The following is a 22,720-nucleotide window of genomic DNA, read 5'->3' on the forward strand; positions in this document are numbered from 1 at the left end:
GAGACCCTGTTGGTGATGCCTAAGAGAACCCTCAGGAAATGGTAGAGGCAGCCATCTGCCTCAAAGTCAGTATATTGGCAGTCCTCCATGCGGATAGGATCCTGGTGGCAAGACGACTTTAAATCAATAGTGGAAAATACCTGATATTGATCATTTTGATTGAGCACGTCAGATATGTGGGGAAGAGGTTATGCATCCAACTGCTTATATCTATTAATGGTTTGGCTGTAGTCAATTACCATTCTGTGCTTCTCCCCATTCTGTACTACTACCACTTGGTCTCTCCAGGGGCTGGTGCTGGCTTCAATGATCACCTCATTCAGTAGCTGCCGCACCTCCAACCTGCTAAAGGTCCTGTCCCCAGCACTGTTTCACCTAATTTTGGTGGCAACGGGTTTAGGGTTGGGGTGAGGTTAGCAAACAGCGGTGGAAAGATGATCCTGAGGTTTGAAAGGACACAGATTGTGCTTCTTGGTTATCTGCGGGTTGCTGACTGGAAACAATGGGAGGAGAGACCAAGGGGTTTCTGCGGTGAAGCACAGTGAGCAGTTTGAAAACTGCTGGTTACAGACAGTGGTGTAGGGTGATGGGACCCATCGTACTTCATCGTGACATTGAAAGTCCAGTCCCAGCAGCACAGCATCACAGAGCTGTGGCATCATGAGGAGTTTAAAGTCTTCATAGTCTGTGCCCCACACAGTCAGAGTCACTACACAGTGTAATGATAGTGATCATGGTTGCTATGCAATTAGCAATACCTTAAGGATTATAGCTTCATTTGTTTATACTTGGCTGCCAGCAGGGGCTGACGCAGAGCAGGTGACACAGTATGCACGATCTGTAATGGGGACGCAGCCTCATGGCCTGCCTCATGGTGGTATTTGATTCAACATTAAAGTAAAGAACCTTTCCCTTCTTCCATGTGCTGTCTAAGAACTCACACATACAAGATGAAACACACAGTAGCCACAAACATCTACCAAATTGGTCTTCGAGGCCATAGAGTCTTTGTGGCTTACTAGTCTTACCGCAAGGGAGTAACACTGCATTGTGTTGGGGTGGATGAAGTGCTCCATGCTCCCACTATTGAACGGACAGCTCATCTTGAGACCGCTTACCTCGATATCCATCATCGATCTGGCAAGTTTGTGAAGGCTACCTTGATCCAGCATGATGGAGGCCAGTATTGAATCGCTGTCATACTCCGTAGATTCCAAGATGGCTGCATCCAAGCTGACAGCTCCCATGGCCCCAACATGGCGCTGCTGGGTTGAGAAGATGCTGGTGGCCCCCATTCTTCCAATGCAGCGCTGCTGAGTTTAGAGGGCAATTTGGATTTACACACCTTTGCATAATACCCTTTCTTTCTTTCCACAGCTAGAGTAAACTGCGTCTTATGCCTGGCTGCATTTTCTAGGATGTTTGTGCAGGCCGCAGAGTACAGAGGCCATTGTCAGGTCGCTGGTGGGATGAGGCAGTGGCGATGTTCCGCAGACTTGTGACCCTCCTGTGCCGCAAGATGGCAGCATCCATGGGAATCACAAGGTGGCCATGTTGTCAGCTGTGTAGGCGTCCATGTTTTGGAGGCCATCTCTAGTATGTCTGCTAGGTTGACTGCCCTCTGTAAATTGAGCTCACCCTGCTCCAATAGTCTTTGCCGGATATAGCTAGATCTAATGCCTGCAACATAAGCGTCTCTGATCAAGTCCTCCATGTACATTGCAGCCATCATGGCCTTGCAGCCACAGGATCGTTCGAGAGCTCACACAACACACACAACACAGTGTTCATGGCAATGTGATCTGACTTAAAATGGGGGACAGCCTTCTCATTACTTGAGCCGACACACCGGAAGACGTGTGCAGTCTGTGCATAAGTACAAGCTGCCCGTAGGTCGGACGTTCATTACCCAAGGACTGCCTGTACTGCCAGGGATTGAATTTTAGGATTTAGACCCAACAACAATGAAAAATTAATGATTTCTCTTTCAGATAATATGTGACTTGGAGAGATCATGTGGTAGTCATATTCCCATGCTTTTGAAACCCTTATTCTTTTTGTTGGAGGATGTCTGTGGATTTAAGAAGTGATGTCAAAGCCTAAGTTTGTAGCTGTGAGTTAATTGCTTTAGCACAAATTTGAAGATGACTCAGACCCCAAGCAATATGGGGACCTACGAACAGCTCGTACCTACAAACAGTTCCAGTGCATCGGCTCAAGTAAGGAGAAGACTGTCCCCCATTTTAAGTCAGATCACATTGCCATGAACAATGTGTTAAGTGTGTGCCTACTTCAAGAAATTGACTCCAGTAGTTTTATATAGAAAGGTAAAATATAAACAATAGACTTTATAGGCCACCCTGTCCTCTTCACACTGGATTCTGTACTTAATTCTTCAGTCTTGATAAAGGGTTTGTCTTGAATCATTGACCATTCTTTTTATCCCACGGATGCTGCTCAAACCACTGAATATCTCCTGCAGATTGTGTTTGGCTTCTGATTTCAGTATCTGGGTTTCCTTCATGTCTTCAACCAATCCATGTTGGAATAAGCGTGAAAGAATGTTAAAATGTGACCTTATGTGGCCTGGATTTTTTTTTTCTCCATTTATAACCAAGGATCCACAACTCTTTCTCTTTCTGACTGGTCTGCCTCATTCACCTATGATGAGATTATTGACTTCATCTATTTGGCTGCCTACTTGCACTCAAATTCACTGGGTTCCTCTCTAGCGATGATGTCCCCTTTCTCAATCACTTGGTCTCCCTCTTGGGAGACAAATTCTCAACAGGCATCTTCTACACACCCACCAACTCTCACAGCTACCTTGACTACACTTCTTCACAACCTATCACCTGTAAGGTTTCCATTCAATTCTCTCAATTCCTCCAATCTGTCACATCTGCTCTCAGGATGTAATGACAGATCACCAGAGATGTCCTCCTTCTTCAAACAACATGGCTTCACCTCTACACCATATCTTGGTCCTCACCCATATATCCTCGATTACTCACACATCTGTCTTCACCCCCTCCACCCCAATGCTCAACAAGGACAAGATTTCCCTTACCTCACATACCACCTGACCAGCTTCCACATCCAACACATTCCACCATCAGACATATCTTCATTACTCCTCTCCTCTCTGCCTTCGGCAGGGACTGCTCTCTCTGGGACTCCATTGAACACTCCTCCCTTCCCACCAATCATCCCCTTGGCATCTACCCTAGTGACCACATGAGATGCTTCATTTGCATCCACACCTTCTCCCTCACTATTATTCAGGAGCACAGACAGACCTTCCAAATGAAGCATCAATTCACTTGTGAATCTGCAGGAATCATCAACTGTATCCGATGCTTCCATTGTAGTCTCCTCTACATCAGAGAGACTTGGAGATTGCTTTATTGAGCACCTCAGCTCTGTCAGCAGCAATGGAAGGGATCTCTCAGTAGCCATCCATTTGAACTCCCTGCACCATTCCCTCACTGACATGTCTGTCCATGGTCTCATGTACTGCCAGACTGAGGCCACCTGTAAATTGGAGGGATAACAGCTATTATTCTGTCTGGGCACACTCCAACTGGATAGCAATAACATCAACTTCTCCATTTTCTGTTAGTACGGTCCCCATCTTTGCCTACATTTCCTTTCCTGTCTCTCTCTCTCTCTCTCTCCCCCTCTCTTTTCCATTTACCCTCAGTTTCCTTTCCCACCCCCCCCCCACCTTAATTCTCACCTTTACTTTCTCCTGTCCTCTTCTCCATATCCAATTATCACCTTTTCTCTGAGTCTTTACTCCTCCCCCTGCCATTGCTTTTTCTCATACCTTGAAGAAGGGCTCAGGCACAAAACTTTTGTTATAAATCTTTGTCTTCTATGGGCGACACGAGCCCTCCTGAGTTTCTCCAGCATTTCTGTGTTGTAACTTTTCATTCCAAACAGTTTGTATGAAAATTCTTTTTACCTCATCAAATTTAAAGATATTCCAGATAAGCTTATTCATTTTTGATTCCGTTATTTCCAAAAGACTGAACATTTCTATCTTTTAAAATTTTAAATTACTATAACTCACCTTTTACATTTGTGTTCAAATTTGTTGTTTCAGCTTTGATTGTCTTGTTCAAAAAGTAGCATTTTGATGAAAGTATGCCATCTTTTAACATCAAGTCAACTGTCATTAATTGTATTATTTTAAAGAAGAAATAAGTTTTGAACTCTGCACAATCAGGGTGGGAAATGGATTTTTATGATTATTTTCGCTTTTCCAAATTTTTTGTTCTTTTGATGAATGATTGAACTTTGATCTAAATTTTAAATTTAGACATGCAGCACAGTAATAAGGACCACAAGCCGATGCTGTCCCAAAACATCAATTAACCTTCAATCCCTATTCATTTTGAAGGGCAGGAGGAAACTAGGACACCTAGATGAAACCCACAGAGATATGGGGAGAACATACAACCTCCTTACAGACAGTGTTGGATTCGAATCCAGGTCACTGTAATATTGTTGCTTCACCGCAATGGACACTGAGGCCAGGATACTTCATTATCAATAAGGAAGTTACAGCAAGTTTGTTCATGATTGTTCACATCTATGAATAATATTTAGTGTTGTTTTTTTGTGGTCCACAATAATGACTGTTTCAGCAAAAAGACCATCAGTGATTTTTTTTCAAGAATATCAAACAGCTATTGTGAAATGAAGTAGACTGATGTAGATTGCAATGTTTTATACCAAGTGAGTACGTTTTTATTTCTTCTGCTTTAAAATGCTAAGTTTTTTTTGGGGAAACAAAAATCAAGCAGTATGATGAGCAAATTATCATGTGCTTCAGGAATTTTAAAAAAACTAATGAGCTCGTGCATTAGAGCATCAAGGAAATTTGATTTATTCTGATTAAGATCAGCACGTTACAATACATTGATTTAATAGCGTTGAATTTGAATTGACAGCTGGTCTTGTGTATTACTGAAACATGAAGAATTATAAACCACAGGTCTGAAAAAAAAATTATTGCAGAGTGAAGTTTGTCTAAAAGCCATGCATCAAATGCTATGGAACCTATTGGCCGCACTGCCAAATGTCACTTGGCATGCAATGCAAGGCATATAATGCAAGGCATATGTCAGAACTGTACCAGTTTGCTGTGCATTAAAGCCTGGGTGTGAATATTAGAGCAAAACATCAAAAACAAGGCTTTTATATTCCTTGTCCAAGATCCAGGTGTCAGTCAGACTAGAGATATCATTTAGCAAGCTTAATGTTCCCTGAAGTCATCCATCTCAAATGGAAGCAAAGTGATCATTAACTGTGGTTGAGAGTGAAGGTATTAATTACTATGATTATTTACCCAGGGGGCTATCTTCAAGAGCACAATGTCCCATCAGCATGTTGCTTGCTGTCTCATCAATGGCAAGCATTCAGGGTTTTTCACATTGAAAATTAGCACTCATTTTCTTTCCACAGATGCTACCTGACCTATTTCAGTTTTCCTGCAGTTTCTGATTTTATTCCAGCTTTTCAACATCTGCAGTATGTTTTTTTGTTTGATGTTCATTTGCTGCTTATGGAAACTGGCTGTGGGAAAGTTGGTAAAAACACAGAAATGCTGGAGGTGCCCAGCAGGTTTCTCAGCGTAGGAGGTAAAGAAATATAATCAACTTTTCAGGCCTAAGCCTTTCTTCAAGATACAAGTAAAAAGTAGGCCTGTGTCTGAATTAATAGAAGGGGCAGGAGGGTAATACTGGCCACCAGACAAAAGATGGATATGGTTAGGACAGGTAAGAATTGATTGGGGGAGGGTTTTTGTTTGCTCCATTCCCTTGCTGACATGTCTGTCCATACTCTTGTATTGCCAGACTTAGGTCAACCACAAATTGGAGGAACAACATTTCATTTTCCGACTGGGCACCCTCCAACTGGAACATGTTTTTATCAACTTCTCTGCTTCCATTAAACCCACCCACCCCTCCTCAATACTTTCTTCCCCTGTCGTCTCTCCATTCCCTTCTTTTTTTGCACAGACATATTTTACCTAGTCCCTTATCATATTCAATTAACACCTTTTGTTGGTCTGGATTCCTCCCCCATTGTTTGAATTCTGAGACTTACTCATATCTCCTGCTTCTGCCTTTTCTGATTTTTCATTGATGAAGGGCTCAGGCCCAAAGCATCACCAATATATGTGTCTCCTATAGACATTGGATAGTTCAGGTGAGTTCCTCCAGCATTTTGGTGTGTTTATTACAATCACAGCATCTTCAGCCTATGGTGTTTTACTCTCTGTATGAAGATCTGGGGGAAAGGAGACAGAGGGAAAAGGGAAGAGAGAGAGACAAAATTAGAGGAAAAGAGACATAGGGATAGATGGGAGGGAGGGGGTGGAGGTTAATGGAAACCAGAGAAATCAGTGCTAATGCCATCCAGTTACAAAGTGCCAAGATTGAATATTTAAAAAATGACAGCGCAACTCGAGCTACCACTGTTGGTACCTGCAGAGAGTAGGGAGAGGAGACACTGCATTCCTCCATAGGGTTCTACCACCCTGTCCAACTACCAATGGCTCAGTTCAGGCTTTAATAGCCTGTTAAAGGAGCAGCTTCTGGTTTATTTTAAAATTCTGCAACCGCGGGATTTTGGCCTAGTGTTCGGCAGCAATGTTGAGAGGTTGCTGATCCGGGAAATCAGAGGAGTGGACCAGGGTACCAGAAAAAAGGGATGCCAACTATATTTGAGACAGAGGAGACAACACTATGGGATAGTGTCCATGGCAGCAGACCATTGAGGGTCTCTGTGGTTGAAAAACACAGAAGTAGTGGGCTGCTGGAGTGTTGAGATGATAACCCATGCAGGCTGAGGGCTGCTGGTAATTTCAGTCAAAAGACTCACCCCAGGCTGTGGTATGCTGGAGGCAAGCCCGAGACTGGCTGAAGAGATACGAGGAATCAAAACAGTGATATGAGAGGGTGCTGAAGGCCCTCTGATCCTTTCCATGATCCCTGCAGATTTACATGATGTGTTGCATTACTTGGAAGAGCTTTTGGGGCACCAAAGGGTGGTAGGGCAAGGAAGTGAGGGCGCAAGTGCAACGCCTCCTGCATTCACAGGTATAGGTGCCAAGGAATTGATCCATGGTATGAGAGGAGGGAATGAGGGAGTCACAGAGGGAGCAGTCCCAGTGGAAGGTAAAGAGGGGAGGAGAAGGGAAGATGTGTCTGGTAGAGGGATCATGTAAATGGTGGCGGAAATGTTGGATATGGAGGCTCGTAGGGTGGTAGGTGAGAACAAGATGAACCATGTTCTTGTTGCATGTGGGGGCACAGGGGGCCACAGTAGATGGACGTACATGGAGAATATATGGGTGAGGGCCAAGTTAATTGTGGTTGAAGGGAACCTATCTTTTTTTGAAGAAGGAGGACATCTTCGAAAATTGGTTGCTGCATTTTCTGAATTTCAAAATAAATGACATTTTTCAAGTAATTCAAACTCTTAAATGAAAATTAAGAGTCTGAAATGTGGTGAACTGTTGTACACTCTGTAGCCAGGACTCCAGTGGAGTTCTGTACAAAGCAGTGTGGCCAGAGTTCAAAGCATTCTGAGGATTCTGGCGATTGTGGTCAATCTCCAGCTTATCAGGCTTCAAGAGTTGTTCCATCGTTGGGAAATAAAATTGCATATAAAATTGAATTGCTATCAATAACTCAAAAGACTAAAGCTACAGAAATGTAGGCCTTTTCTTACAATAAACGTGAAGGTCATCATGTGCTGTGACCCAGGCTTTCTGGGGAGGTGTTATGGTGTTGGAGACTTTATACAGGGTCAAAATGGAGGAGCCATGGATCCAGCCACCGGATGGGGTGGAGCCAGATTACAGAGTGTACAACAGTTCACCACAGAGTCTCTAGTGATCATAAAAAGGCATCAATGGAAGTCCTTCTTCTTGGAGAGAGGTTTCCCTGCAGATTTTCAGGGAAATTAGGATTCAAGAGTTTAAAACTTTCTCCTTTACTTCTCTGGCAGTGACCACTGAAGTGATCATTTCTGGTTATTAACCCCAGAATCAGCAATAGATATTCACACTGATTTTATTATTGAAATATGGTACTTCATTATTAGTCACTGATAGATCTTCATAATATGAACAAATTATAACACGGAAGGAAGGTAAAGGATAATTTTGTCAGTGCTATTTATCCAAGAGTCCCCCAGCTAATCTCATCTTCCAGCAAAACAGCGGTAAAGAAGAATGACAGCAGATGCTGGCAAACTGCAGCAACACATAAAATGCAGGAAGAACTCAACACGTCAGGTAGCATCCATGGATGGTAAGAGATAGTCAATTTTCAGGCCATAACACTTCATCAAGAATAGCAAGAAATGGACAAAAGGACATATAAAATGTGGAGGTAGGAGATAGAGGAGAATCTCTTTCCTCCCCTCTGTATCTCCCCTCACCCGTACCTTCATTCCTCCAGCTCCCCATCCCCTTCCCTTCAATTATTCTAGCAAAGTGCTTTCTCCTCAGCCCTCAGCCTCTTCCTTAATTTTCTCATGACTTCTCCCTTCCTCCTGCTGTCACCTATCACTTCCCAGAAATTGCTCCTCCCCCCCACCTCTAATGCACCCTTGTACTTGGGCGTTTGCCATTTCCTTGGTGATCAAACTAACATTAGACATGCAATACCTCCTTGCTCTTGTACTCCTTGGCTCAAGACATCTAGTTTTTTTTTAACCATTTATTGATCAGTCCTGCTATCAGACATTCACTCCCGAACCCCACTAACATCACTCTATTTAATTTTGTTCTCACATCTTGTTGCACCACCTGAATGCATTTCCACATATCTACCTCATCTTTCTTCTTCTCCCTAACTCCCCACTGAGCTCCCACTACCCTTCTCCCTCTGACCTCCCCTACTTGCCACCACCCCAATCCTTCACCTCCCCCCTCTGACCCCCAACCCTCACTTTTCCCCCAATCCTCTCCCTTCAGAGAGTTATCCGCACCCTCTATAACTTCTCAGCCTTTTTCTTGTGCCTTCCCACCCCGATCCACCTATGACTGCTTGTCTGCAGCCCTGAGCTCCTCTCCCTGAACCCCCCCACCCCCACCATTTTATTGAGGCACCTGCCTGCTTTCAGCTCAGATCTTTATCTTTGCTCCATAAATAACACTGCATGATTGTTTAAGTTTTTCCAGCATTTTTGCGTAAACCACTTACCCAGATTATTTGTTATCCTTCTGGCTAATCAATCAGACTATCATTGTCTTATTGTTTTCCACACCTTATTCCCTTGCTATCAACCACTCAGACAGTATTAATGTTATTTGTGAAATGTTTTAATCATGTCCCCTGCATTAAAATACATATAAAAAGAAAGGACCCATTTGTTAATCTGAGGAATTCCACAATTGTAATCGTTCCCAATCTCAAATCAAATTATTAACTTTGGCTTTTTGCTGTTGAGCATTTTTTTCTCTCATTGAATTTAGAGTTTACTACTCTCCTTTGTGACTGATGGCCTTCTAGTTTTTTTAACCACTTTATCATTTAAAACCCTTGATGAAAGCTGCATTAAATGTCCTGTCCTTATCAAGCCTTTTTGTTACATACACGGATTTTCAAACAAATTAGCCAATCTATGCGGGTTTGCTCTGCCTTTCAAATTAAGTTTACATAGCCCCACAGAATTGATTCCAATAACTTTACCATCATTGATGTTAATTTAACTCATCTGTAATTATTTGAATTAACACTTCTTTCCTTTTTCTAAAGTGGTTGAATATTTGTTGCAGTAATATAAGAAGGTATTCTAATCAGAATTTTTGAAACTGCAGTCGATTTTTATTTGTTGAATGATTGACAGATCTATTTTATTTTGAGACACACTGAAATTTACTTCATCTTTCAAAAATATTTCTTGCTCAATCTTGTTCAATTTGATTGGTATATCTGAATCAATCAGACAGATGAATCAGCCAGAAGTGATCTCTCTGCAAAATCAGGAATAAAGAAAATCAGGTAAAGGGTGAAATTCAAGGACATTTTACATGGTCAAGTTTGCAATGCAGACCTATATTTCAACAGACTAAGCAAAATACCAAATGTAGCAGGAACCAACAGATCGGGAACTATCCATGGACAAAAATGGACAATCAATATTTTGCATCAAAACCTTGCTTCAAGATTCAAGATTTCAACATCTGCATTCCTTGTGTCTCTATTTTAATAGTATCAACCTATTTTTCCTTTGTCCATCTCTATTTAAATTGCAAGGTGTTGTATACATATTGCACATTTTATTTTTATTTTCTTAGACAATCCCTTAGGTATATAGAGGACTTTTATTTGTGGGGCCAGAGGTGACTGATGTGAGAATTGCAGACTCTTCTGTATGTGTGGCAAGATGGGCCAAATGAAATATGTGGGCGCTCTCCTTCCACTGCTTGCTTGGGACTTCTGTGCAATTTTGATGCATGGCCCTGAAATTTCAATGCCATCTCAAATGCTCCTTCTGCCCTTCAAGTTTGGCCCAGGATCAGTGAAGGGGCCAAGGGCTCCTGAACTGTCTTTGAGCACTGACGGCTTCCTCGTGCTTTAGAGTTCTGAACCAGGGGTGATGGAACGATGACTTGTCTTCCTCGAGCTCCGGTTCACTGCCGGACCAGACATGTGGTCATGTGGCTACAGAGGTTACAGGGTGATAGGAGGCAGTGGCCTTGGAGGAAGTGGTGAAATTCCTGGATACATGATTTCTCTGAGGGGACTCTCATTTGTTTCCCTTTCTGGTCTAGATGGCAGTGCAGTATTGTTGGTACCTCTTAATCTGCCGTTAAAGAACAAACAAAGGAAAAAGTTCTTTGCGTGCATTTTTGTGTACATAACAATAAACAGAACATGAATCTTGTCATGTGCTTGAGTTTCTCAGGATTTTGTGTGTATATTGCATTTCACCAAGAAGCATATTCTTGTTTTTTTTTCATTGGTAATCTGTTACTACAATAGAGCTTGAAATAGATCATCACCTTTGGAAGTCTTGTGTCGAGATTCTGCAGAGGCAGTGGTTGTGGGTTTTTTTCCTGTACTTTGTAGTACTTGCTAAATGATAGACCATGATTTTGTGCCTGTTCTTTGATCTTCCTTTATTCACTCAGTAGCCCCATCCCCATCTTTGCTGAGAGGTGGCTCATTTGTTTTCCTAATGCTGAGTGCAGGGTTGTTGGTGTGATACCATTCAACAAACTTATCTGTACACATCCACATTTCCGTTTGTGATTCTGCCGACAACTGTGGTGTCATCAGCAAACTTGTAGATAGCAATGGAATTTTGCCTGGCCACACAGACATGGGTGTATTGTGTCTAGAACAATGGCCTAAGTATGGATCCTTGAGGTGCACCTGTGTTGCTAGTCAGTGAGAAGGAGATGTTGTTTCCAATTAATGCTGACTACGGTCTTCCAATGAGGAAGTCAAGGATCCATTTGCAGATGGGGGGTGGGGGGTGGGGGGGGGGGAGGGTTGTGAAGAGGCCCAGGGTTTGGAACTTCTTGACCAGCACTGAGGGAATAAAGATGTTGAAGGCTGAGCTGTAGTCCATGAAGTGCAGCCACATGTATGAATTGCTGTTTTCGAGGTGATCCAGAGCTAAGTGGAGAGCCAGTGATACATATAATATGATAAATATGTGAAGAGAAAGGGTCATGTCTGCATTTAGTACACCACATGGTTATCAGGATTTATTATTTAATTAAACAGATCTGCTCAAGAGTAATATAGCATTAAACCCTCTCAGTTTTCTTCTCTATCTATATAATTTCTACACATCAGTATGAAAGACAATATCAGCATAAGTAAAACTTTTCCTTAACAGACATGTGGAATGGCAAAATTCATGGAAATGTAAAAGCTCTTTAGATAATCAAAGCTCTTCTATTCAGCAATGTAGCTTTGCTATTACAGCATAAAACCATGCTTTAAATAACCATAATATTTTCTCTTTATTGCTTTGCCTGGTAGATAATTCCCAAGATTTATGGATTGAAAAAGAAAGCACATCCCTATATACATTTTAAATATCCTTCCTGTTAATTTAAATTCATAACCTCTGGTATTATATTCTGAGTATACATTACTTGTGCTAATTTATCTTTCAAATATCATGATTAGTTCTTACCAAAGCCATCACACTTTTTTTGGATTATGGAGCTTGTGCTTCACTAATCTTTACTTATAGCTTATCACCATTTTAATTACTATCATTCTCTCTGCCCTTTCCATGTCTATTTTGTGGAATAGTTGCCAGATTTTTAGGATCGGAAGATGATGAAGTATTTTTCCTCACCCAATGTGCTACCATAGATTCTATGAATGATCCATGCAACTCATTATTTTGTAAATCTGTTGCAAGTCTATTGTTTGATGTCTCTGTGTTAAATTTTAGCTCACTGTAGACACAAGCTAAGAAGTGGAGACAGATAGGGGCAAGATGAACTGAGTCAGAAATGTTTTAAAGGATCACTTGAATCCATTAGTGTTGTCTTCTCAAACACAAGGTTTTTCATTCAGTCCAACTTGGTGTGTTGAGGAAAGTTCCAGAACCATGGGAACATTGGTGCATGATTTCCTGTGATTCGTTTTTCTATTCTTAATATTTCTCCCCAACTCAAATGTAGAAATGTAACCAATCGCAAAATTGATCCAGCATTCTTTTTTTCTCTCCTTCAATATGTGAACATCGGTCCCCAGATTCCAATATCTTGACAACATTGACCTAATTGAACGAGACTTAATTCCTTGAGACAACACAGTATCAGCAATTTGTAGAAAAGGACATAGTTATCATTGATCATAGCATTTAATATCAAATTGGAATATAAAACTCAAGCTTTTGGAGATGTAGCAATCTCAAACTCAGCAGAGGCTGATTCTTTCAGGAGATGTATTATAAGAAATTGCGTAGTATCTTTACATAATTTTTTGCTGTTTCAAGAATCCCTCTTGGCCAGTGCTATTTCTGGATATTAGTGAAATCACCCTTAAACCTCATGACAAAAAATGTTCTCCTTGTAGAAATTATAATGAACACTAAAATCAAAGAATAAAGGATGGTCTACCTCAACTTAAATTCAAACTATATAAATTTATCAGTAAGGAGATATTTGTGTACAAGCATGCAGCCTATTTATTCAGATTGCAAGTTAAGTTATGGAGAACTAAATACTCTGGTAGGTCACATTATTTCCAAGCCTACTACCTGACTCCCAAAACAGAGACACATTTCCAAGATCTGGAATCACCTCTGGACATCCATTGTCCAATTATTTAATATCTCTGTTTCCAGATGTATTAATCAACAATGTATTTGTATTATCTGTTATATTGCAAATCCTTTGTGCTTCACATATCTTTACAATTAAATTGACTGCTAGGATTTTGTATCATTTCCAATTCCTCAATAAAATGTGTTTGCAACTTTGGGTGCCACTGACAAGTACATCCATAGAGCTTAGACCATAGAACAGAAGAGTATTAGTACAGACACCTCTGTCTCAAATAAATGATGCCAAGTTAAACCAAATCTCTTCTGCCAAAAAAAAATGATCAATACCCCTCCAAATTCATGTGTCTATCCAAAGGCTTCTTGAACACTATTGCATTTATTTCCACTTCCAGCCTTATGGCTCATTTCAGGCACCTAACACTTTGTGTAATAAACTTGCCTCACACATTTCTGTAAAACACCCCTACCTTACCTTAAATCAGTGGTTTTCAAACTGCACCCTAAACTCTCTTTCCACTTGAAGTAATTCCTAAGCCTAAAGTGGTCTGTGGTTACTACGGGATTACTTAAGGTGGTATGCGAGTTGGAAGAAAAAGGTTTGAAAACTACTGTTTTAATCATACCTAATTGACTTGTTGTGTGCACAGTTTCATAACTCCAAAGAGAGTGGGCCAATGACAATTTTTCTCAAGTGAAATATTTCAGTAACAATGGGGTCTATGGCAGTGGTTCTCAACCTTTCTTCCCCACTCGCAACCATCTTAGGCAATCCCTTACCAATCACAGTGCACCTAAGGCATAAAGATTGCTTAAGGTGATTGTTTAGGGAGACAGTTTGATAACCAATGCCTTAAATGCATGTTATTTAGTACTTAACTTTTTTTTATTGGTGGAAATATTTTTCTCATTGTCCACTCCAGTGGACCATAGGTGCTCTGGCATAGGTAGTATGTGAATGGAAAGAAAAAGCTTAAGAACAACTATTCAACTCTATCTACACCTCTCATAATTTTACAAATATCTACCAAGTCTAAACTTATTGTTCATTGCAAACTACTTTTAAATGGCAATGATCAGCTTTCTCCAGGGCAACACAGACATCCCTGGTGTGGTGGCAAGAGTGTAAACATTTTTGCCAAACACTGGCTCATGTTTCCAAAATCCAACTCCAGTTATGGACCTATGCCATGTAGCTGCTAATCCTTTTCCTACTCCTGTCCATAATCCTGCAGCCAGAGATGCAGGAACAGATATGTGCAGATAAGCCAAGGGCAAATCCATTAGAATGAGCAGAAGACTAAGTTTAGCATCTTTTGACACGCAAACCTTCCTGGCATTAAGGCTTTATTGGTGGGCCACATTGTTCACATGCCCGATACTCAACTCCAAAAGCATGTACTCCATTCCAAAGTCTATCCTGTGGAAAGCTTATCAGTTGGTCAGAGGGAAGAATTTAAGAAGTTGCTGAAAGGTCATCTTTAAAACTGTATACATTTTGGGTTTTTTAAATTGTGTCTTAAGTTCCTGTTACACTTGAAAGACTGAACTTGTATTCCAGTAAAATTCAGACAGATCAGCAGAGTTCTGAACTGATCTTAATTTTTTAATAAAAATTTAAAAGTACAGCATGATAACAGACCATTTCTGCCCTCAAGTCCATGCCACACAATTTACATCCAATTGACCTATAACCCCTGGTACATTTTGAACAGTGGGAGGAAATCAGAGCCACTGGAGAGAACCTACGCAGATAAAGAGAAAGGTAAAACTCCTTAGAGAAAGTGTGGGATTCGAACCCTTGTCGTGACCACTGGCACTGTAAAAATGTTGTGCTAGCTGCTACACAAAACATGCTGCCCCTTCTTGAGTATAACTTTGGACTGAAGAAATGTTCACATATTTGAAATGGAAGAAAAGGTAGAATAAGAGTTAAAAATGAAAGCAAATAGTTTTGAACTCTGGTACCTCTTGCCTTTGTTGCTTAATAATTCATCAGTCTTTTCTCCTCTCCCACCTAATCCATCTGGCCTTCTCTGGTCTCACTTATCATTTACCAGCCTCCGTCTCAACTCTCGTGTTCACCCCAGCACCTTCCTTCATCCAACTTGGCGCCCACTACATATTTTTCATTTTTTTAAAAATTCCAACTATTACCCCCAGCCTCTTGTCTCTACACTCTCACCTCATGCACTACCACTTGGTCTCATCTGTCCTTCATTCCCTTTACCCCCAATCTCATTCCATCTATCACCAAATATAGCCTATGTCTCACCCACACTATCTTATTCCATACATATCTTGATGCAGGATCTACACATGCTGTTTGCAGCTGTTTACCTTTTACTGTTATCCAAAGTCATCGTCTCCACAAATACCTTCAGTTTCAATGTGGAAAGTTTTAAGAACAGCTTTACTTTTATAATAATTTTTAAGTAATTTATTGCACTATTTTTAGAAAGCCTAGAGCATCTGCTAATTTACCATAACGAAATAGCAGTGCTCAGATAATATCCCTCTCAATGCTGGAATTCCCCTCCTAACAGCATTGTGGGTTCACCATACCTTAGGGACTGCAGTGGTTTAACACGCAACCTCACCACCACCCTCTCACGTGCAATTAGGGGGTGGCAATTAAATGCTGAATCAGCCTGCAACACCCATATCGTTTGAACGATTGACAATAATACCCTTGTTTGTAAATTAAATGTGTGATGAGCAGCTGATTGGGCCTCATATTTTCTCTGGGCCAGAACATCAATTGACTTCCTTATGGGTGCTGTGAGACTGATTGAGTTCCTCCAGCATATCTGTGTTTTGACCACAATCACACCATCAGCAGCTTTTCATGTTCACTTCATGAACACATCCACAATTAAACATTGATTTCTGCAAAGTTACTAAAAAGCGGCCCTGATGATCAATTAAGGGTGAAAGCTTCATCTCATCAGTTTTTCAACGTTATTAGTATCATACAATATTAAACCTAGACAAGGTGTAAACTTTGAGATTTTTCTGTCATTAATGAGAAGCCGGTGAAGTGGAAGCTAACATATGTGCGAAAGCTTGTGAGCATTGTTTTAAAAAAATGCTTTGATAACTTGAAGGCAATCAATGAAGGAACAACAATTTGAAAATTTAGAAGTCAGTCAAAATCAATATAAAAAAAAATGGTTATTTTCAAATTTCAGAAATATTGTGTTGTACATGTTAGTTTCGCAATACATTACAACCAGTTGTTCACAAACATGAAAAGTTGTTCCAATTTAACTGGAGCCCAACTTGAATCTTTGAAGTCTCATGCATGTGAGATATCCTTTCAGATTTATATCACCCTCAAGACCCTTTGATCTGGGCACAGATGTGCAATTTTCTAATACTTCATAGTTCATAATATTATTTTGCCAGTCTGCCAAAATGATTCCTTATATCCTGTAGACTGACAAATGAAACAGCTGAGAAACGAGTATTACAATCTAGTAAGGAAAATAAGTTTCAAAACTATTTCAAGCAAGTTTTAAACAAGAGAAATTGTAAATAAAGGCTGGTGGGTAACCTTCAAAAGAATCATTAGTAATGTCTTTATTTGGATTCTTGTACAAGATCTTGTTGTTTCTTGAGATTCCTGCATAGCCATTTAATCACATGGTTGTGGTGAAATGAATCTGTAACTACCAATGGACAGCTGGCCCATCCCCCACTAGTGACTTGCTTCCTGGTAACTCCTCCTTTTGTGACCCTGAAATAAAAGTCCACCTCACTCTCCCTGTCCTCAGTCGAGCACTTGGAATCAGGCCAGTTACAAGTCGAAAGCACAATAAAGCCTATTGCTCCTCACACTATGGCTTTGGAGTTGTTGATAGAACCTATCGACTTATTATACTTTAAATTTTCACATGCCATCTTATCCGAATCGGTTCCCCCTCTGACAGCAATGGTGACCCAGTACTAGGGTCCATCATCTTTGATCAGGGCAGCCCTCACCCATCACCCACTTGATGACAGAGATTGAGGTAAATGGGAAAAGTACTAACTGCCTGTTTGACAGTGGAAGCACTGAAAGCTTCATCCATCTGGACAATGCTCACAAAGTTGCTTCTCCCTGTCAGAACAACAAGCAGGAAGATATCTATGGCTGCAAAGGACCAATCTGCCGAGATCCATAGGTATTGTATTGCGTCGTTAACAGTGCGGGGTGAACATTATGGCAAATTCCTATTTACTGTTATTGCATCAGCACTGCGCACTGATCCTTCTGGGGCTTCCAAAGCCAGTTCAGGAGTGTTGTGACGGTGTTCGGGAGCCCCAACCACCTATCACTGTATACAACTCCCAGTTCATAGACCTCTCACAGCCAGCCCCTGCCTGCGGTCTATCCACCCTCCACACACCCGCACCATCATTGTTTGAGATTCCTGCATAGCCATTTAATGGCTATGCTCATAGTGAGTAAGAGGAAATGCAATAGCATTGAGGACAGAGCATTCATAAAGTCCGAGGTGCAGTGACTCTGGCGGAGGGGGTGATAGCGTACAACTCATTCTGTGGAGAGCCCAAGTCATGGTGGTCAGGGGCAGAAGTAAACCTTGTATGGTGATTGGCTACAGACAAACAATCAACCGCTTCACACACCTGGATACATACCCTCTTCCCCAAATTGTTGACATGGTCAATAAGAGCAGCCAGTATAAGGTGTTCTCCACCATTTTCCTCAAGTCAGCATACCACCACCTCCCCCTACACCCAGGAGACTGCCAATATACTGCAATTGAAGCAGATGGCAGGCTCTACCACTTCCTCTGGGTATCCTTAGGAATCAACAATGGTGTCTCCGTATTTCAGAGGAAAATGGATCAGATAGTGGGCAAGCACAGACTGACAGCCACATTCCCCTACCTAGATAATGTCACCATCTGTGACCACAACCATCAGGACCACGACGCATACCTACCAAATTCCTCCATACTGCTAAATTCCTCAATCTGAACAACAATGAGGACAAGTGTATGTTTAGCACAACTCATCTGGCCCTACTCAGATGTGTTGTGGCACATGTATGCATCCCCTTATGGAACTCTCAATTTCATATAACCTCAAGGCTCTAAAAAGGTACCTGGGGTTCTTTTCCTATTGCACCCAATGCATGCCCAACTATGCCGATAAAGCCTACTCCCGGTAAAATCTATAACTTTCCCCTTGACAGAAGCCTGGGCAGCCTTCACCAAGATCAAGGGAGACATCGCCAAAACCATGATGTATGCTATGGATGAATCCATCCCATTTCAGGTGGAAAGTAATGCCTCCGACTTGGCACTGGCCACCACTCTCAACCAGTGGCCTTTTTTCCCATACCCTTCATGGTCCTGAGAACACTGCACTTGTCTGTCAAGAAGGAGGTGCAGGCCATCATTGAGGAAGTATGCCATTGGCATCATTACATGGGCGGGAAGAGATTTACAGTAAGTGATGCATTCATGTTCAATACCAAATTGTGGGGAAAAATCAAAAATGTCAAAATCCTGAAGTGTTGAATCGAGCTCTCCACCTACAACTACGGCATCCTATACTGGCTGGGCAAGCTCAATGATCCCCAGATGCCCTATCTCAGGGGACGTGCGCCAGTGTGCCAGTGCGCCAGCCTCCTCCAGTCCCTCCAAGATGACTTTTGCCACCCCAGAGTTACTTTGTGGAAGCCCAGAACCTTCCCTCCTACACTGAGGATGTCAAATTGTTGACCAGACACTGTTGGGTCTGTGCAGAGTGCAAATCACTGTTCTTCTGGCCCAACAAGTCACACTTCATAAAGGCCACACACCACTTTGAAGGACTCAGTATTGATTTCAAGGGGTCTCTGCCTTTGTCCAATAGGAACATATATTTCCTGAACTTCATTGACAAGTACTCCAGGTTCCGTTTTGTGATCTCCTGTCTCAGTCACTGTCATAAAGGCATTACACAGCATATTTACCCTCTTCGGGTACCCAAATTGCATCCACGAATTACATCCTTAATGATCAGGGGTCCTCTTTTATGAGTGACAAACTGTGGCAGTACCTGTTAGCTTGAGGCATTGCCACTAGTAGGGCAACCAGTTACAAAGGGGGAATGGCCAGGTCGAGAGAGAAAATGCCACTGTTTGGAAAGCTATCCTCCTGGCTCTAAAATCCAAGGACCTGGCGCTGTCCCATTGGTAGGAAGTCCTGCTGGAAGCACTCCATGCCATCCGATCTCTGTTATGCACATCTACCAACTCAACCCCACATGAACGCATGTTTCCTTTCCCTAAGAAGTCAGCAACTAGACCCACACTACCTCATGGGCTCTCATCCCCTGTCCCGTCTGCTACAGAAACATGTGAGGGGTCACAAGTCTGACCCATTGGTCAAAGGGGTGCAACTCCTACATGCCATTCCTCAGTGTGCCTACGTGCTGTACTGGACGGACATGAGGACACGGTCCCCGTCCGGGACCTGACACATGCCCATTCCCCACCCCTTTCAACCCAGGTCTTACCTATACCCATACAGCCCCCATCAGGGACTTGGTACAGGTCAGTGACCCACCCCACCCACCATGTCATACACCCTGGGCCCTACTCCAGCTGATCCGACCACCCTTTTTCCACTGGGATCTCAATGAACTGGCCATGCAGTGTCCCAAGGTAGGAAGCCTGGGCCACCTTTTCCCAGGATCACTGACTGGTTTATCACTAAACACAACATCCCTGGGGATTAGAGAATCTACCTTTGAATGGAATGGAATGGATGGAAACTGTCCCTTTTCTACTGGTTTAATCACCACATTGGCATCAACTGATTAAACCAGTAGAAAAAGGACAACTTCCAGGGATATGAGTAGGGTTAAGATTTTATGTCAATTGATGCTGGTGTGCCAATTTTCCTTTTCCACTGGACCCTTAACAGGTTAATTCCCCATTAATTCCTGTGACAAGGTGCCAGCACATTTATGTATTGCCCTAATAGGTAATCTTCTGCTTAACATGCACACCCAAAATTAGAAAAAAAAAATGTGTGTGTGTGTCCAGCAAAGTGGTAGAATATGATGGAGCATGTGAAACTTGTTGACTTGGTTGCATTTGATGGAATAATAAGTTTTGGACATAGGTGTTAGAAACTTCAAATTATCTGATATTGAAGGGATATTACAGGTAAAATGGCGAAAGTTGAAAAGAAACATTCGGAAAGTCAGCAGGAAACCATTGCATATTCACATGCAGGCATATACTGTTGGAATTAACAATAATTCCTCCAACGAGTCACATCTATGTATTAATGAAATCATTGCAATTGATTTCAGGTATTATGTGTGAATAGGTGAACAAAGGAAAGGACAATATTCCAATGGATGCATTCTAGGAGAGACTTCAGAGGAAACATATTTTTAGACAGAGTGTTGTAGGTGCCTGGTATGCAGGGCTGGTTGTGGTGATTGGTACAATAGAGACATTTAAAGAAAGTGGAGGGTTATGAGTGTGAGATAGGGAAGAGTTAAATTGATGTGCAGTAGGTTTATTTGGTCAGCACAACATCATGGGCCAAAGGAGTTTTTCTGTGTTGTAAACTTCTGTTCTAGCCACCAAATTTCCTTCCACAAGTTAAATCACCTCCTATTGTTGTTAAATATCAAGCAAAAAATATTAAGTTTAAAGGATTGGTGGTATCAAATAAACCTATATGGGGAGGTTTATGGAAACCAGAATTCCAAGGCAGACCTGGGCATTAAAAGTGATGGGAACTTCTCATGAGTTGCTGTGTAGTTCTGAACTATTCGAATAAAATCTCTGATCCAGAAATAACAAAGAATTTTGACTTCTTTCTAATATAGATCCAAGGTCATCACTCAAGAATGTTTGACAATGAATTAGAAGTAATTAAGGCAATAAAATAGAATATTGGCTGCAGTATTTCAGATGAAATGGAATAGGTACAGAAAAGCTATGAGTAGTATAGGGTGAACATTGTATAAAGCAATCCTGAGTGATGCAAGCATAGCCGTGAACCACAGTGATAAGTGACAACACAGCAATATCATGTGGTTGGTAATAAGCAGCCTTAGCAATAGACTCAATGTAAGATTTTCATTTGAACTCAGGTTTAGGCAGGACACTGCTGTTTACAGCAGATCATCTTCAGGATGAATGATTGGCTTAAAAATACAGAAATGGCATCAACATTAGAAGCATTATATTTGTGTCAGAAGCTAAAGAGCGTGGATTTAGTCTTGCCAGGATTAAGCTGAAACAAGATAAGGCTCATCCAAGACTTGTTGGAGGTGCACAGCCAGACAGGAGGATGACAGTATGCAATTAAAGATAATAAGAGGGAAGTATCACTGAGAACTGTTAGAATACTGGAATCAATTGAACAAGGCATCAGAATTTTTTTTTTAACCCATTCACGTATTCATCTAGGAAATAAGAAATCTATCTCTTTACTTATCTCCAGGCAGATTATTGCTTTTTTAAAAGATTTATTTGTCAAAACATTGAATTTGAAATGCATTCACATTTACTTTTCCACATTCTTTTATTTATGCAAGAAAAGTTCAATATATCCAAAGAAAGGAGCAGTCATAATTGATGACTTTATTTTTTTCTTATTTCAAACCCACTGTCACAACAGGAGTAAATTTCTATTGTTAAATTTCTCAGGATGGGCATATTAGATAACCAGGTATTGATAAGCCTAATGTTTATAGTTATCACAGGGTAAATTTAATCCTTTGGTGAAATTCAATAGCCCTTGTATAAACTTGTGATTATATTCTTTTCTCTTCTTTGGCTTGGCTTCGCGGACGAAGATTTATGGAGGGGGTAAAAAGTCCACGTTAGCTGCAGGCTCGTTTGTGGCTGACAAGTCTGATGCGGGACAGGCAGACACGATTGCAGCGGTTGCAGGGGAAAATTGGTTGGTTGGGGTTGGGTGTTGGGTTTTTCCTCCTTTGCCTTTTGTCAGTGAGGTGGGCTCTGCGGTCTTCTTCAAAGGAGGTTGCTGCCCGCCAAACTGTGAGGCGCCAAGATGCACGGTTTGAGGCGTTATCAGCCCACTGGCGGTGGTCAATGTGGCAGGCACCAAGAGATTTCTTTAGGCAGTCCTTGTACCTTTTCTTTGGTGCACCTCTGTCACGGTGGCCAGTGGAGAGCTCGCCATATAACACGATCTTGGGAAGGCGATGGTCCTCCATTCTGGAGACGTGACCCATCCAGCGCAACTGGATCTTCAGCAGCGTGGACTCGATGCTGTCGACCTCTGCCATCTCGAGTACTTCGACGTTAGGGATGTAAGCGCTCCAATGGATGTTGAGGATGGAGCGGAGACAACGCTGGTGGAAGCGTTCTAGGAGCCGTAGGTGGTGCCGGTAGAGGACCCATGATTCGGAGCCGAACAGGATCTTCGTGATGCCACCATCATCACCC

General features: G+C 41.7%; 1 long non-coding RNA gene across 1 annotated transcript in view; it reads right to left on the minus strand.

Moving 5' to 3' along the window:
- Positions 1-9,869: 9,869 nt before the first annotated feature.
- The window catches only part of LOC138739933 (uncharacterized), an 86,455-nt gene continuing 73,604 nt past the window's right edge, over positions 9,870-22,720 (minus strand). Inside the window, exon 3 of the long non-coding RNA XR_011342577.1 lies at positions 9,870-10,000. This is a non-coding gene — a long non-coding RNA (uncharacterized lncRNA). The remainder of the gene's footprint in view (positions 10,001-22,720) is intronic.

Source organism: Narcine bancroftii, chromosome 7, assembly GCF_036971445.1.
Source record: "Narcine bancroftii isolate sNarBan1 chromosome 7, sNarBan1.hap1, whole genome shotgun sequence".
Lineage (NCBI taxonomy): Eukaryota > Metazoa > Chordata > Chondrichthyes > Torpediniformes > Narcinidae > Narcine > Narcine bancroftii.